The sequence below is a fragment of the Peromyscus californicus genome, unplaced genomic scaffold (genome assembly GCF_007827085.1).
Source record: "Peromyscus californicus insignis strain IS unplaced genomic scaffold, ASM782708v3 Scaffold_20__1_contigs__length_68692818, whole genome shotgun sequence".
Taxonomy (NCBI): Eukaryota; Metazoa; Chordata; class Mammalia; order Rodentia; family Cricetidae; genus Peromyscus; species Peromyscus californicus.
In genome coordinates this window covers 28,511,905-28,527,876 of record NW_026294503.1, presented here as the reverse complement: position 1 = coordinate 28,527,876, position 15,972 = coordinate 28,511,905, and the positions used below count along the sequence as shown (strand labels likewise).

The following is a 15,972-nucleotide window of genomic DNA, read 5'->3' as shown; positions in this document are numbered from 1 at the left end:
AGGATCAAGCTACACAACTGTCTCGCTTATGCAGAGGACCTAGTCCAATCCTATGCAGGCTCTATATTTATACATGGCAACCAGATCAAACAGCAGCAGTTCCTGGTCAATGAGGACATACTTTTTTTCCCTTAGTTTGGATCATACAGCTTTACAGCAGGAATCTTGGGCTATGATTCTTTGGTTTCTCTTTAAAATCTTTACTGTGGATTATGCAATTATTGCTAGTGAGAAAGTGTAATAGAAATTAATAACTTAAATTGTAGCAGCTGATTTCGTTGAGTGTTGCTTTAGCTATGTCCGATCACTGGAACAATCTTAACTGAGAACACAGCTTAAGGGAGGAAAGGCTTATTTGGGCTTACTGTTTCTGAGGATCCATGCCAGCATGACAGAAGAGCTTCATCATGGTAGATAAGAAGCAGAGTAAGAGTCAGCTAGGGACAAGACATACACATAGACCTATCCTCCAGGGATCTTCTTTCTCCAGTATTCTAACATTCTCACAACTTCCCAAAATAGAGCTATAAATTAGGAGCAAACATCCTGTATATGATTCTATGGGGCACATTTTTCATCTGAACACTAATCTTTCTCTAACCCCCAAAGGCTCAGGGCCATATCATGGTGAGCCAACCTTTTTTGTAGCAACTCCAACACTGTTCAAAAGTCCCAGATAAAAGTCTTTCTGACTTAAAACCAAATTCATAGTTGTGTACCCTTATAAAAATAAAAAAGGAAGGTTACAGACTTCCAAGTTATAGTAGTATAAACACTGCTATTTCAAAAGGGAGGAAGCAGGGCATAGAAAGGAGGGTGGGACCAAAGTATTACCTCAATACATCAAGATAAATATTAAATGATGTAGTTTATTTCCATCACCCATGACATATGATATCCACGTATGAAGTTCCAATGGCTTTGATAGCTTTACCCCTGTAAACTGCTCTTTTCAGATCATATGACCTCTCTGTATTGGGCTAGCTATACTTATTACCTATAGATTTACTTAGCATACATTTTGCATTTCTGAAATCTCCAATATCTTGGGGTCATCACTGAATCTCAAGTTTCATCCTCAAATCTTCCCATATCATGCTTTCAAGAACTGCCTGTAGGAACTACGGCCCCACCACACATTGATTGCTTGGTTCCTTTAAGCATTCCTTTGGGATTAGAGTAGAAGCCACCATGACCCTATAACTCTTGTGTTCTATATGCATGCAAATCCAATGTCACATGGATAATACCAAGATCTTCTGCCAGCCTGAGCACTAGTCAGTCTCCCTTGAACCATACTTCTAATGACCTCTCCATGCCTTGCCAGGTGAACTCAGGAAAACACTTCCCTGTGCGTGGAGGGGGGCACAATTATGGCTCTCTCTTTTCTCAAGATAAAGTCTTTCAAGTTTGTAGTTTTATACTCTGGATCCTGCAATGTGTATGGCCTGGAAAATTCCTGAAGCCTCATCAAGACATCTCTTCTAGTTTCCCTTTGTAAACCAATTGCCTTCTTTAAATGGTGCTAATACCTTTAACAAATGGACCCTCCTTATCTATAACTTTCAACCACCTCCCTTTGAGGTCTGATTGCATGCTTTTCAAATCCTCCTACTCTGTTTCTTTATCCTGATTCTTTATTGTAAACTTGACTAACATTACACAAAAAATTACCGTTCTGTAGCTTGAAATTTTGTCCACCAAGTTAACTGACCCATTTCTTTTACATTCAGCCTCAAATTTCCAGTACGCACACACATGCACATACATACATACATACACACACACACACACACACACACACACACACACACACACACACACCTCAGTGCACAATGAACTATAGATAAATCCCTTCCAGAATGTAATACACGTGGCCTCTAGGATAATTCTCAAAAATGTCTGCATTTTCATTAAAACAATGCAAGCCTAGCCTTCATTTCTTCATTGTTTTTGGAATTCTGGTCCTCTGAGATCCAACCAGAATCTTCTATTTGCCTGTGATTATAGCATTTTAAGTGTGTATTATCTTGCTTCTCCAAATACTTCCACAATCCTCTCATAATTCAGTTCAAAAGTCTTAAGCTCAACTTCTAATTCATATATGGTGTCATATAATTGGTCAGTTATGTCACAACACTGATCAGTCTTTGTTATCAGTTTAATGTGCTATTATCATTTTTACAGAAATTTGACCTAAAACTTATGAGTCTCAAAACTGAACTCACAGTTTCAGAAGGTTCCATCCATAAGTGTTTGGTACTATGCAATTGATCAGAACATCATGGCAGCAGGAGGATATGTAGGGGGAGACTGTTGATCTTAGGATGAACAGAAAAAAAGAGAGAATAAGAGACAGGAGCCAGCCAGGCGGTGGTGGCGCACGCCTTTAATCCCAGCACTCGGGAGGCAGAGCCAGGCGGATCTCTGTGAGTTCGAGGCCAGCCTGGGCTACCAAGTGAGTCCCAGGAAAGGCGCAAAGCTACACAGAGAAACCCTGTCTCGAAAAAACAAAAAAAAAAACAAAACAAAAAAAAAGAGACAGGAGCCAAAGACAAGATTCAGGCCCCAGGGGCCTGCCCCTGTAACCTACTTCCCCTGTATATTCTACTTCTCTCCTAAAACTTGAATCTCACAAGAGACTGTCACCAGTTGGGAATCAATCATCCAGCACAGGATACTATGGAGGACACATCCTATATAGACTACAAGGGCCTATGTTATGGTCTTTTATTACTTTAGAAATGATTAGAAACATTGGATTGCATATTACGATTTGAGAAGCTGATCAATCACTATTGGCTTCTGTCTTAATAAATATGAGACACTCATACAAAGTAGACATTCAAAGAGGTGACTTATTATTATTGTAAATGAGTCCTTTCTTTATATGTATAATGCATTGACTCTCTTCAGGGCACAACATAGATATCATTTGCCCTATTCTTCAGATGAAAAAATTGATCTGGGAAAAAATAAATACCTTTCTAGAGGTAATGATACTATTAGAATTTGAAAGGTTTATATCCAGTGTCAGTTTTTGTCCAACTTTGTCTTATATATTTATTCATTTTCATATTTTGAAACTCTTTAAGTATTTTAATATTTGCCTCTTTGCTATTTGCTCACAAGCTGGCTTCATTTCATAAATATTTATGAGTGAGCTTATAAAATGGATGCCTTTAAAATATATAGTAAGAAATTATCGAAAAGGTAAGGTTAGGGAAAATACTGATATTTGGAGTGTGAACAAGCTTTTATTGAGCATATTCAATATAATTGACACCATACATGAATTGTAAGTTTAGAAGTAAAATTAACAAGATCTATGCTCTTCATAATTGAAGATGCAAATAGGGGAAATTAATATAAAATCCATCATAGGATTGTAGGGACAATTAGAAGCACTGCGAAATATCCAGTTGTGTATGGCCATGTAGCTTCACACCATTACGTTTGTATTATGTTCATCACTGTGTGATATTTTATCGGCTTTTATTGTGTCTGTCTATTCCCTAGAACATCAGAATCAAAGGTCTGTTGTCCTGGCAGTATCTCCTTTTCCTATATCACTGTCTGCACCATTTGAAGTCACCAGCATATGAGTGAATGAAAAAAGTTCAGTTAGGACAAAAAGTGGTCCATATTGCACAGCTAACAAATTGTAGAAATAACAACATTCTATCCCCCTCTGTCATGGTTGTGACATACATAGGTAGTTAATTTAACAAACATTGAAACAGAGATTAGGAATTCAGGACCTTTCAACCAGGGAGTTGAGAATGGTGTCAGTGAGCGTACTTCAACACACAGAAAAGAGGGCCAGTCTATCAGTAAGGCAAGAGTGGTGATTCAAAGAAACCACTGATATTATGATCTGGCAAGGGAAAACCAAGGTATTTAAACATACCTCCTTCTGGCTCTATCTCTGTACACTGTTTCACCATAATACATTAGCGATCTGAAATAGTAAAGGGGTGCTAAGAAAATACTTGTAGAATTAGAAACAAAGAGGACACAATGGAAGGACAAAGGTGGGCAGTCAGAATACATAAATATTTATCGATTCACTTAAAAATAGATTTCAGCTACAGAGAAAAATTGCGGTGCATTAATCAATGCGTCATCAAAATGCATTGAGTCAGCCTGATCGCCTCCGCCTTTTGAAAGTTTACTAGATTTAGCTCTCCTGGTTCACATTTTCTTATATAGAACTCTTGCCATGGGAAATTGGTGTGAAACAGAAAAGAATTCTTGGCGAAGCTGCAGAACTCCATGTTCTAAACCCACCTTTGGCAGTTGTAACAGAGAGGAGGCAGTGACTCAAGTCAGGTGAAGAATTTGGAACCCATTATTCCCGAGGTTCTTCCTGACTCTGTCTCATTCCTGGTGCTCTAGACAGAGACGAGGAGACTGGGTTCTGGTCTCAACTTTGTGTATTATTTTCAGTTCAACTCACTTGTCTCCTGCTTCTAGTTCATGTTGGGATAAATTGTTGAATAGTCTCATAAATCTTCAGTTTTGAGGGTTCTCTTATATGCCTGAAGGCAGTGTTGCTGTCTGCCTTTCCTGCCTCATAGCTCCTATGCAGATCGTCTAAGGTCAGGCTCATTTAAACACTCTCTAACTACCAAGAACATTGATCACATGTTCTGACGTTACTCTTGATTTTCATATTTTCTTTTCTTTTTGAATTGAGAACATCATACATGCACATGGTTTGTTGTCATTTTCATACAAACCTGCCAAGATGTTTTCTAGAGAGGTTAAACATTGTCCCTAGGAAACGGGTGTAGGGAGCAGTAAAAGGAGAAAGAATCTGTTAATGTTTTTGAAAACATTCTGTAAAGAACTCTGCCACTGGTTAAGAATAAAATAGCATGAAATTAATGTAAAAGCACAACGAAGTAGACTATCTGCTCTCCTATGTAGTTGAGTGCTTAGAGGACAGATCCAGACAGGAAATAATTTACAGTGCCACAGACTATACAGCCAAAGACTATATAGTGCCAAAGAATTACAGTGCCCAAGAACATACAGGGCCAAAGAAAAAGAGAACTGGGGGCTTTAGTTTCCTCATTTTCAGTGTGAGATGACAAAGTAGGAGGTCTGAGGTGGGGATAAAATGTTATTTCCAAAGCATATTATGGATTCATCCTGGGAAAGTTTCTGTGATGTGGACCATCTAGGCTGGGAACTACCCGAGCAACTGCAATGCCCTTAATTTTGTTATAGAATGGTTCATACAGTCCCAACTGGTACATGCCTTTACCTGTATGTTTATTCAGATTATAAAACAACTTTTTAAAGATATTTACAGACTGGATGTAGGTATAATCAAGATACAATGTGTACATGTATGGAATTGTCAAATAACAAATAAAATATGTTCTTTAAAACATAAGGAGATGTCTGAAATATGCACTGTGATGTAAAGTCTCATTATATGTAAATGATGGTGACTATATATTTTTTTCAATTCCCTGAATGATTAAAACCATCAGTTTTTATCTAAATATTTAGCAACTTTTAATCTTTGAATGAGATGATCTCTAATTTCTCTTTCTACACTAGCATTCTGAGACACACCTAGGAGATACGTTTTGGCTTCCAAGGCCTGCCTGAAAACACACCTGTAGGTCATCAAGCAACACTGAGTAGCAATCATCCACACAGTTAACTTTCAAGTCCTGTACATATGTAACAACCACTTGCCAATCATCACTTGGGTACCCATCTTGTCTTGTGATTCTCCCAACAATCTCTCTGCTAAGTTAAACATGATGGAAACTGAAGTCTAAAGAAGGTTAAGGGGTAGGCAATGCATCTCATAATGATTAATGATGATCCTAAAACTGAAGGATGTCTAAAATGTTTTCCACCAGAGTGTCGGTGATGGAATGAAGAGTATTTTTATTGCTAATAATACATCTTTTGGGTAAAGAGCATATAGAGGTGTAGAGGAGGGTGTGACAGCCTGTTGCTTGTTTCTGGCAACTCACACTGATCTTTAGGGGCCTCAGATCTTGAGAGAAATCCTAGTGATAGAACAACCCAGATCCTCCCAGAACTTGGGGGAGTGGTCAATAGCAGAACTCTAGCCTAGCCGTGGCATTGGGCTAGATATTTGATTCAGCAGTTGGAGGTTCAACTCAGAGGGAAAACAGGTGTATGGGAAGCTCAGGTTATCAACTGTTTACCAGGCAAGTTGCCCAGGAATGGAACAGGTACTCAGGTGCAATTGAGCACCGGGCCCTGGCCATCTAAGAGAACAAAATGTTGAGTGAAGCAGCTTGAAGGCTTTTTCAGTGTTATAAGCCTTTCCAAAGAAAATACCTAGAAAGTGGGGCTGTGATGGAAAGTGTCTTTGGATTAACAAGCCATGAGATCCCCAAAGAAATAAGGAGGGAAGCCTAAAGTTGCAAGGTCTAAGATTAGCCAAAAATCACGGTTTGGTTATCACAAAACTGGTTTGCCCCTGAATGGCCTCAGTACCTGGATTTGCTTTTCGGTCTCAAGAATATCGGAATTTGAATGATGGCTGATGTAGTTAAGCCAAAACTGTGTCTGTTGCGTGACAGTGGAAAGACATGAGGAGAAGGAAAGAAGCAGTTATGCAGGGTCAGAACAGATGGGGAAAGCTCAGCTGATGAGTCAATCGCTTAACGTGGCCAAGAGGACACGGATAGGAACAACTAAAGTAGAAGTGGTCCTGAGAGGGAGTTTGTGAAGGAAGCTGCTGTATTACTTGGTGAAGTTTCCAACCATGATGATTTCTGGAGGCCACAAGCAAAGATGAAAACAGGACCACCAGTAAGTACCATCTTACTAGTGTTCACAAAGTTGCAAGCATTTTTTTTTTTTTTTACAGAAGTGAGTTGTAGTCAGCTCTCAGCCTTACTTCTCCAAGGTAAAGAGGAAAGAAACTCTGGGTCTCAAAAAGTTTACCAACTAATCTCTTCCTCGTTAGTATAGTGGTGAGTATCCCCGCCTGTCACGCGGGAGACCGGGGTTCGATTCCCCGACGGGGAGAGCATGTCAATTTTGCCGGGCGGTGGTGGCGCACGCCTTTAATCCCAGCACTCGGGAGGCAGAGCCAGGCGGATCTCTGAACCAAAAAAAAAAAAGTTTACCAACTAAATAAAAACATGTAACTGTCATAGCATGGTCCACAATAACTAAGGCATGGATTCAACGTACGTAGCCATGAACAGATGGATAAATAAAATGTGCTACATAGATATGACTGAGTCAGGAAGGGATTGAGGACTAGCTATAACCTCCAAAGGTCATGGGTGACCTACTTCAGCCAACTGGTCCTCACCTGCTAAAGTTTCCAGGACATTCATAAAATCATATCACTAGTTGTGGAATCAAACATTCAACACAAGGTTGGGATATCTCATACTCAAAGCATAATGGGGATATTTTAAAGGTTAGGATACTCTCACAGTTGGAAGAAATTAACCCCAAAAAAGGAAGTGGAAGTACTCAGGAAACTGACTCCAAGAGAGCTGAGACACTCTCTATGGTACCCAGATTTCTTCTATCTCTCTGTGTACTCGACTTCTGCTTCTCCTGCATTTACTTATTCCCCACTGCAGACAGCATTATTTTTTGAGTAAAGGTGTCATTTCTACTATCCTGGCTCCTTTTTCCTCTAACTTATAACAGTTTTCCATATCTGGCAAGCTGTAGAAGGAGGTGGCAACAAAGTACAAATCTGGGTACTAGAGGAAATCACTTGCCTAAATTTAGATGACCAATTATGTTTTTAATGCTTACTATTAACCAAGTTCATAAAAATGTCTAAAGTAATGGTTATCCTTTCTCTGTGAGCAGTGACATCTAGTAAATCACGGAATTTGTAGGTAGCCTGAAATTCTATGCAAAATGTTAAAGACTGAAACAGTTATTTGGCTATGTGAGAAATATGCAGTCAGGTGTAGATTCATTTTCCCTGTATTTTCCTAAGAGAAAGTATTTACTCCTCCATGAAGGCTAGCTATGCATGCCTATACACCTGTCCTTTAGAAGAAAATCACTCAGTCAATACTAAGAACAATTTTTATATAGTTTGGTCATCATAAAGGACTAAAACAATGACATTTATTAGACATTATTATTTAAATCCATCAGCAATTTCACAGAGTTAATAAGCCCAAGAATCCACTTGTCATTCCTATAACAGTTCTTCACTGCAGGTCCTCCCATTCTTTGGTTGATGCTTCTGTGTGAGTGAGTTACAAGGAGGCTGGAAGAAGTCAGAAGCACAGAGACACCATAACAGAAGGAGGGGGGTCTTCTCATGACAGAGAGAAGGAAGATAAAACTAGGGAGCATGATGCACTTGACGACATCATTGCAAATCACTGGTCCAGAGTGACTTGACCATATTAATAATACCAAAAAACCCTACTAAACCCTATCTCATGGACCACCAATGTAGTTCTTATACTGGTAATTGAAGAACCTGGCTAATGACTGAGTGGTAATCCTTCTTAACGTTCTCCTAGAGATGCCACTTGCATCTGGGCACCAACCCCATCCTCAGAGATAGGGAGGGATTCTGATTTCCACAAATCTTAAACCTTTAGTTTATGTCTATACTAATTGAGGTCTTGATGATGAATGGCAATTAATATTGGTTACTAGGCACTCTCAGACGTTGGCAATCTAGACGCTATAACTTGTTCCACAGGGGCCTTCCTTATCTCTGTTGGGAGTAAAGACCTTGCAACTTCTCCTCTGTTTCCAAAATACTGTCTCCACATAAGGAAGTCCAAGAAAATTTCTGAGAAACACGGCCCAGCCTAGAACAAGAACAGGTGCAAGAGTGGGTTTATCTTAGCCTCTTCAGCTTTGGTCCAGCCACCTGAATGACTGAAGCTTCAGGAAAGCTGTGATAAGTCATTCTGTTTTGCATGCTTTGTTAGGTACTCCTCACCAATTTTCTTTTAGTTCCTAAAACATGTCCTTGACTTTCTCATCTCAGGGACGTCACATAAAATACTCTTCTCCTGTACCTATCAGTTGATTTGTTTCTTGTCATCATTTGGGTCATAATTAAAATTTATCCCTGAAGAACCATTTATTCAGTGTCTATAGAACACATATTACTAGTTCTGTGTATTTATCTGCTTAGTTTTTGGCACCGTGCTTATGACAATCTGAAATTAATTTATATTTTACTTATTTGTTTTCTATTGTACACCCAAATGTAATCCTCATAAAAGTGGTTGGAGAAAATAGTTCTCTTTTTTCTTTGTTACATATGAGGAGAGTCTAGGCCATTCTCCCTAGGATTTTTTTTTTATACCGTTTTTGTGCATGCCTCCATCCTGAAGACTCTTGCTCACACTTGCTTCTTTTTACTGAGGGCCACATTGAAATGGCTAGAGTCCTGCTTGGGTTGCCTGCACCAAAACACAGAAAACAGAAGGGAACAAATTTGCCTAGCCTTCTACAATAACTGAAGAATATGGTGCGTGGTGTAAGCAAGCACCCCAGCTCCTCCTTCCCTGATGAGGAAACTCCTGAGATGTGATCCGCACCATCTCCTGGGCTCACCTGCAAGACTGAGCTGCATGCAGCTTGCTTCTGAGATCTGCTCTGCTTAGTTTTTCATGGTGTTCATGAGTGGCTGGTTGAAATCTTAGTTGGCTTCCTTCTTTTCCTATGATATTTGCTCAGTTCCCTGAAGTTTTCTAGAGACATCTTGAAACAGATTGAATTCCTGTTAACCCTCATGTCTGATACGCTTCAAGAGAAGGAAGAGGCCGGGCGGTGGTGGCGCACGCCTTTAATCCCAGCACTCGGGAGGCAGAGGCAGGCGGATCTCTGTGAGTTCAAGGCCAGCCTGGTCTCCAAAGCAAGTTCCAGGAAAGGCGCAAAGCTACACAGAGAAACCCTGTCTCGAAAAACCAAAAAAAAAAAAAAAAAAAAAAAAAAAAAAAAGAGAGAGAAGGAAGAGTATTTGTGAATAAATCCATCTAAGCAATTCTTGGTTTTGCCACATTTACTTTTTACATTGACACGGTAAGTCTACTTCATATTTGGAACCCAAACATTCTCCATGGCACCACCCACCCTCTTTTGCGGCCGTGTTTGTACAGTTTTCTTTAAAGACTTTCTTGCCATGTGCCAAGATGCTTTATGAAATCTAGTGGGAAATAGAACACATCTGCTCGGTGTGCTAGATGTCAGGCATATGGAATGTTCAGTAGACGGAAGCTGATCACAGCAAGTGATGCTCAAATGTGAACAATAAGTTTCAAAGTGACGATACAAAAGATGTTCTAGAAATAGAACCCCAAACTGTATTGAAAGAGGGGCTTCCTTAAAGACATGGAGGTCTTCAAAATCATACAAATTAATTTCTGCACCAAAAACTTTTCTCCTTGAGTCCTCAAAGTAGAGAGTTTCTTAGATCCAGGAAGTATTTTTTAGGCAAGAGGTTTTTTGGGAAAAAAACTTCTCATTGGAACGAGAAAGAATTTGGGCCAAGTTTTACCTGAAAAAAAAAATGTTTTCTAAAACTTTGTGGAAATTCCATTGGAGTCACCTCTGCTGTCTCATGCTGCATTCTGTATTCCTTGTCTTATAAAAATCAACACTAGTGAAGCTTCCTCCTGGCTTCTCTAAAAGAAATTTCCTCTGCTTACTAAGCTGCACTTCAAGTCATCTGAAAATATGAGGGAGGGTTAAAGCATGAAACTATGGAGGAATAAATAAATCTATTGGGAAGTAATATACAATCTAGTAAGTAATTTCTCAATAATCATTAGCACATGTTTTAATATTTCTATAATGGTTGTGGATTCCCAGAAAATAACCTTTCCTATATTATACAAACTTTGTATAATACTTTAGAATAATATAAAAAAACTTTGCATTTTTAATATTTCACTTTTACTTATTTATTTTAGAAATTATTGTATTGCGCATGATGAAAGAAACATCCACAGTGTGGTGAAAAATGATACAAATCACAGCTCTGATACCCATTGGGTGGCCTCTTAGAAGCTAAGCTTCCTGAGTCCTTCATTTACTCATTTATAATAATGGTTCCTACTACACCCTAAGGGGTGAAGGTGAAAATGGTCAGTGAATTTAGATAAAGCAAATAAGGTCTGGTTAGCAATCAGCACATTAGGATTATCTTAATATTTGTCTGAACTCCTTCCCTAGCTACACAGAGAACACTGGACATGACTTAACCTCCAAGTATTTCTCTTAACTCCCTTAGTCCTGCCCTTCCCTACATAGTGCACCAGAATTCCAAAGGACATATAGAGTGGCTCCAGGGAAGTGTCCCCAGAATGTTCTCCTAGGACTTAGCTCAAATAAAATTCTTCATGGACAGCCAGCATTCTCTTGTCCTCCATCCTGGCAAAGTGTCTGTCCAATGCAGTTTCCTAGGATCCTGGACCTCCCAATGCAACAATTGTCACATAGTTTATCAACTTCCTTAAGTCCAGTCTCCTCCATTAACTTATAATTTAGTCAAGGTGATTGTTTATATACCCAAGTTCAGCACCAGCAAGTTCAACCAAGCAAGAATTTAAAAATAGGTGGAAAATACATCTTGATTGACTATGTACAGACAAATTTTATTGCCATTGTTCCCTAAATAATACTGAACAAATAAATAATATAGAGACAATTTAAATTACATGAGAAGATATTGGTAGCTCATGTGAAAATATGATGTCATTCTGATAGGAAATTGAACATCAGAGGATTTTTGGTGGGTGGGGGCACTTGTGAATCAATCCTTTCTGTAGATACCCAGGGAAAGCTGCATCTTACCTTATGCTCATGTCCACCACCATGGTCTGAGCCTTTCTATGTAGAATTCAATTTACTGTCCTAATACCACTGTGAAATGAGCAGCAGCAGCAGCTCTGAAAAAGTGGGACACATGAGTGGAAGAAAGGTAAACTTAAATGTGTTTCCCATGGTCAAATGCCCAACAAGCCGTAGCTGGTTCTGTTGTCTCCACACTAGAACTGCCTCCAGCTCTGGGTCTAGAATGTGAAGTGAGGTTCTTAAAGAGTCAGTAAGAAAAGAAGGAATAAATTATTAGATATTGGGGAAGAAAAAACACCTAGGCAGAGATATAAACAGATTTAAGACCCAAATTGACACTGTTTGGGTTTGTTTCGAAGAAGTCCAAGAGCTAATAAATACAATCTAGAGACTAGGAGGGCCTGTTGCCTTCTTCAATGCTGTGTTTATTCTGAGAAAGTTGGCCATCAACTGCTGTAGGGAGCAGGAGACCTGGATTCCTATGTATTCCTGTATGACCTGGCCCTTGCAAGATCTAAGACTGCTCATTCATTACTAAGGCAATAGATGTGGTGAACATTCCAGTCCTCCCAAGAGTTCTTGATGGTGTTTTGTGACAAAAACAAAAACAAACAAAAAACAGAACAACTCTCAGATAAGCTGAGCTGCTTAGATGAGGCTCAGGTGGACCAAACAGCCTGTATGAAGTAGAACCCAGCCAAGAAGCCCTGAAGAAACAACAGATCAGACACCCTGAAAGAAGCAGAAATAAGCAGCCCGAAGAAAACAGAGACCTGCTTGGAAGAGGCTCAGACCAACTGAGACACCCAGCAAGGACACCCTGCAACTTATTGAGCTGCCTGCAGGTTGTATAGTGTGCTCTGGGCTTCCAGCATTGGAGAACTGTCACCCATGCTGAGGTAGACTTTGGTGATTCAACTGTATTTGAGACATTTCTGCTCCTGTAAGTAACATTGCAGCCATAATCCTGTAAGCAACCCCAATAAAACTCATTGGTTCACTAAGTTGGACTTTGGTGGTGTTCATACTTTGATCTGTCATCAGTTCCCTATCTGGAGTGACTAGACATTTGTCCATGTCTCCGCAGTAATAGAGTTAAGAACACACTGCCAGCTGCATCTTTCACCTCCTTATCTTAAGAATGAAGCATGATACCAAACACATGGCAGGAAGTGAGCAAATATTCATTGAATAAAAAAAAAATCTGTGTTTCCTTGAGTGTGAAATAGGAATGAGGCTTTAAAATATTTTAAGTCAAGATACTGAATCACATGATTTTGTGAATTCTTAATGCTCTCAAATCTATACGCTCACCCAGGACAATAAACCCTTTATAGTCTTCTGCTTTGGTATGTCTTCAGTTTATCCTTGGCTCTGAATTTGTGAAATTCCACTCTTGTGATATTTTTCTGGTATTTGTCTATATTAGTGGTGTACACACTCACTGATCCAAGTCTGAGGTAGGGAAAACATACTTGTCTTTAGTTTGCCAAGGAAAATCAGAACAGCTGGTATGCCAAGGAAACAGGCAAATCATATTTATTAACCAATTGATAAGGAAAGCCTAGTCAAACTTGCATGATCAAGTCCAGGCACTCTGCTAAGCAAATTACATGCCTCAGCTCATTTTTTCAACAATGTCATTATCCCAATTTCATGGGGAAGAAGGCATATTTCCAGAGATTGACTTGTTCGAGGCAGTAGTCACTGCTCTGTAGGAGAGCTGAGATAGGAATTGAGGTCTCTCTAGTTTAGGAATTTGGACTTCTAATTCTGCACACTTTAGCGCTTGGTCGTAAGCAATAGTATCAAGCTGTGCATAAACTAAGCAAAGAGAGAAACGTACTGGAGGACTGGAGTCGTGCAAAGGACACTAACCAAACAGCAGAGCAAGGGATAAAGCAGATCCTGAAATATAAGCCAAAAAGCTCTTTCTTCAAGAACACTCTGGAATGGACATGTTTCGAACTCACCTGTTGTCCATGTTTGTGCTTCTCTGATCCAAAAACAAACACAAAGGCAAAAGTCTCTTTTCAATTATCTGCCCATCCTACAACCAGAACAAAACGAGGCCAAATAAGCAGTAGTTCCTTCAGGACCACAGCGAGTGAACTTGTTCCCCTTTTCTCATACTTGGCCTGACTTTGCCCATCTTAAATCTCTTCTACATTTAACGGCCAGATTTGGCTGGAATCTGACCTTCAACCTTGCTGTCTCATATACTAAATTTGAAGATTGTATTAATCATTTTGAACTTAGTTCCTCTGCCAGTCAAAGAGGCTGGTATCTAATCAATACATAACTTTAGCTAGCCCCTATTATATGGCATCTGAGTTCTGTGGGAGTTCATTTCATTAATGCACAGAGGAACAACAATAACAACAACAGCAACAAACTTTACATTTTACTGCTCTCTCTCATAAATTAACAGAATATAATCTGGGCTCCTTCACTACACAGAGAGTACCTAGGGGCCAAAGAGACAGTTCATAATTGCCAGACCATAATCAAAGGCTCCAAGTTTGAAAAGAGAGGAGGGGAGAGAGGGAGGGTTGGAGAGAGAGAACAAATTAGAGAAGGCAGCCTCTCATGAAGTTAAGTACCCCTACTTTGGTTTTTGTGTTAAGATGAGCAGTAGAGATTGCTCTTGGTGGTAGAAAAGGTAGCTGAATTTCTCAAAATATCTATATATTTTTAATTGTCAAGCTCAAAATCTGTCTGCGTCTGCTCATAGTTTGTTTTTGTTTTGTTTTCATAGTTTTAAGTGGCAGAGCATCTTGGGGTCTTCGGACGTCTTGCATGGATCACTTCACAGCAGAATTTAGTGCCATCTCTTGTACTGGAGGAACCGTCCTCCTGTTCCTTGTTCTCCAGCTCAGGCTTCATATTCTCTGAAGTATCGTCTCCCTGAGAAATTAAACATGTATTTATTCATCACTTATTGTTTGTCTTTCCTCTTCTAATGCAGTTTCCAGGAATTTTTATTCATCTGCCTGTCTTTGGTCCCCGGCATATGGTGGTACATTTTGTTTTCTTGGAAAGAAAAATAATTTAGAACAAATGAATGAATGATACAGAATTCTGTAGCTGAAAAGCCCTTGGCTCTTCTTCATGTATCTCTGTGATGATCTGTTCTACAAAAGGCCCCTAAGTGCTATTGAGAGGGTTAAATCTGAGAATAAAGGCAGGGCTATTGCCTATAATGAGCTCTCTTCAATTCCTTTGTCTAGGTTGTGAGTACAGTGTTCTTCCACAAGATTTTCCAAGTTGAGTGTATAGACTCTGTCAGGAGCAAGTAAGATTTCCTCTTCACCATGGCAAAGATCACAGCTACTGCCCCTATGGTACAAGGCAGCTTGACAAGAGAAAAACAGATGTGTTAATATTTTATATGACAGTTCATCCTTGAAGAGACAATAAATGGAGGCCTTAGAATCAAGAGAAAATATGCTTTATGTCATTAGGTTCATTAAAGAATGAAGAGGCATGTAAGGAAATAATTAAGCAAAAATATGTGATCAAACAGTAATAAACTGGGGCAGGGGCATTCAGTGAAGCCTCAGATTCTCCTAGACATTTCTGCACAGCATTTGTACTTCCATGAGTGGGGCGAGACTCCTCTTGGAATGAGGGTCTGAAATTTTCCTTCCAAACTAAGTGGGTCAGAGGGAGAAGTCTTTTATGATCGTGCTTCACATGAGGGAAGGTCAAGTTGACGTTTCACCTTCCTTGTTCCTTTTTTTAAATTAATTTTTTAGGTTGATATGATGCTTTAATATTATTTGGCAATTTGACTGGATTTAGAATTACCAGGGAAACACAACTTTCCATGTTTCTTATGAGGGTATTCCCAGAAAGAGAGAAGGAAGACCTATCCTGATTGTGGGAGGGACCATTTCTTGGACTGGGTCTTGGACCGAATAAAAGGGGAAAGCAAACTGAAGACCAACATTTATTTCCCTGCTTCCTGACTTTGGATGCAATGTGACCAGCTGCCTCATATTTTTGTTGCCATGGCTTCCACACTATGATGGACTGTATCCCAGGCTATGAGCCAAAATAATCCCTTCCTTCCTTCCTTCTTTACATTGCTTCTGTGTGGCATTTTGTTATAGCAATAAAAAAGTAACTAATGCAGTTATCACACAAAAGATGGACCTA

General features: G+C 39.5%; 1 non-coding gene across 1 annotated transcript; it reads left to right on the top strand.

The window, feature by feature from the left end:
- The first annotated feature begins 6,960 nt into the window (after nucleotides 1–6,960).
- On the top strand, nucleotides 6,961–7,032 carry Trnad-guc (transfer RNA aspartic acid (anticodon GUC)). The gene has a single exon. It is a non-coding gene; the product is annotated as a tRNA-Asp (tRNA).
- The last annotated feature ends 8,940 nt before the right edge of the window (nucleotides 7,033–15,972 follow it).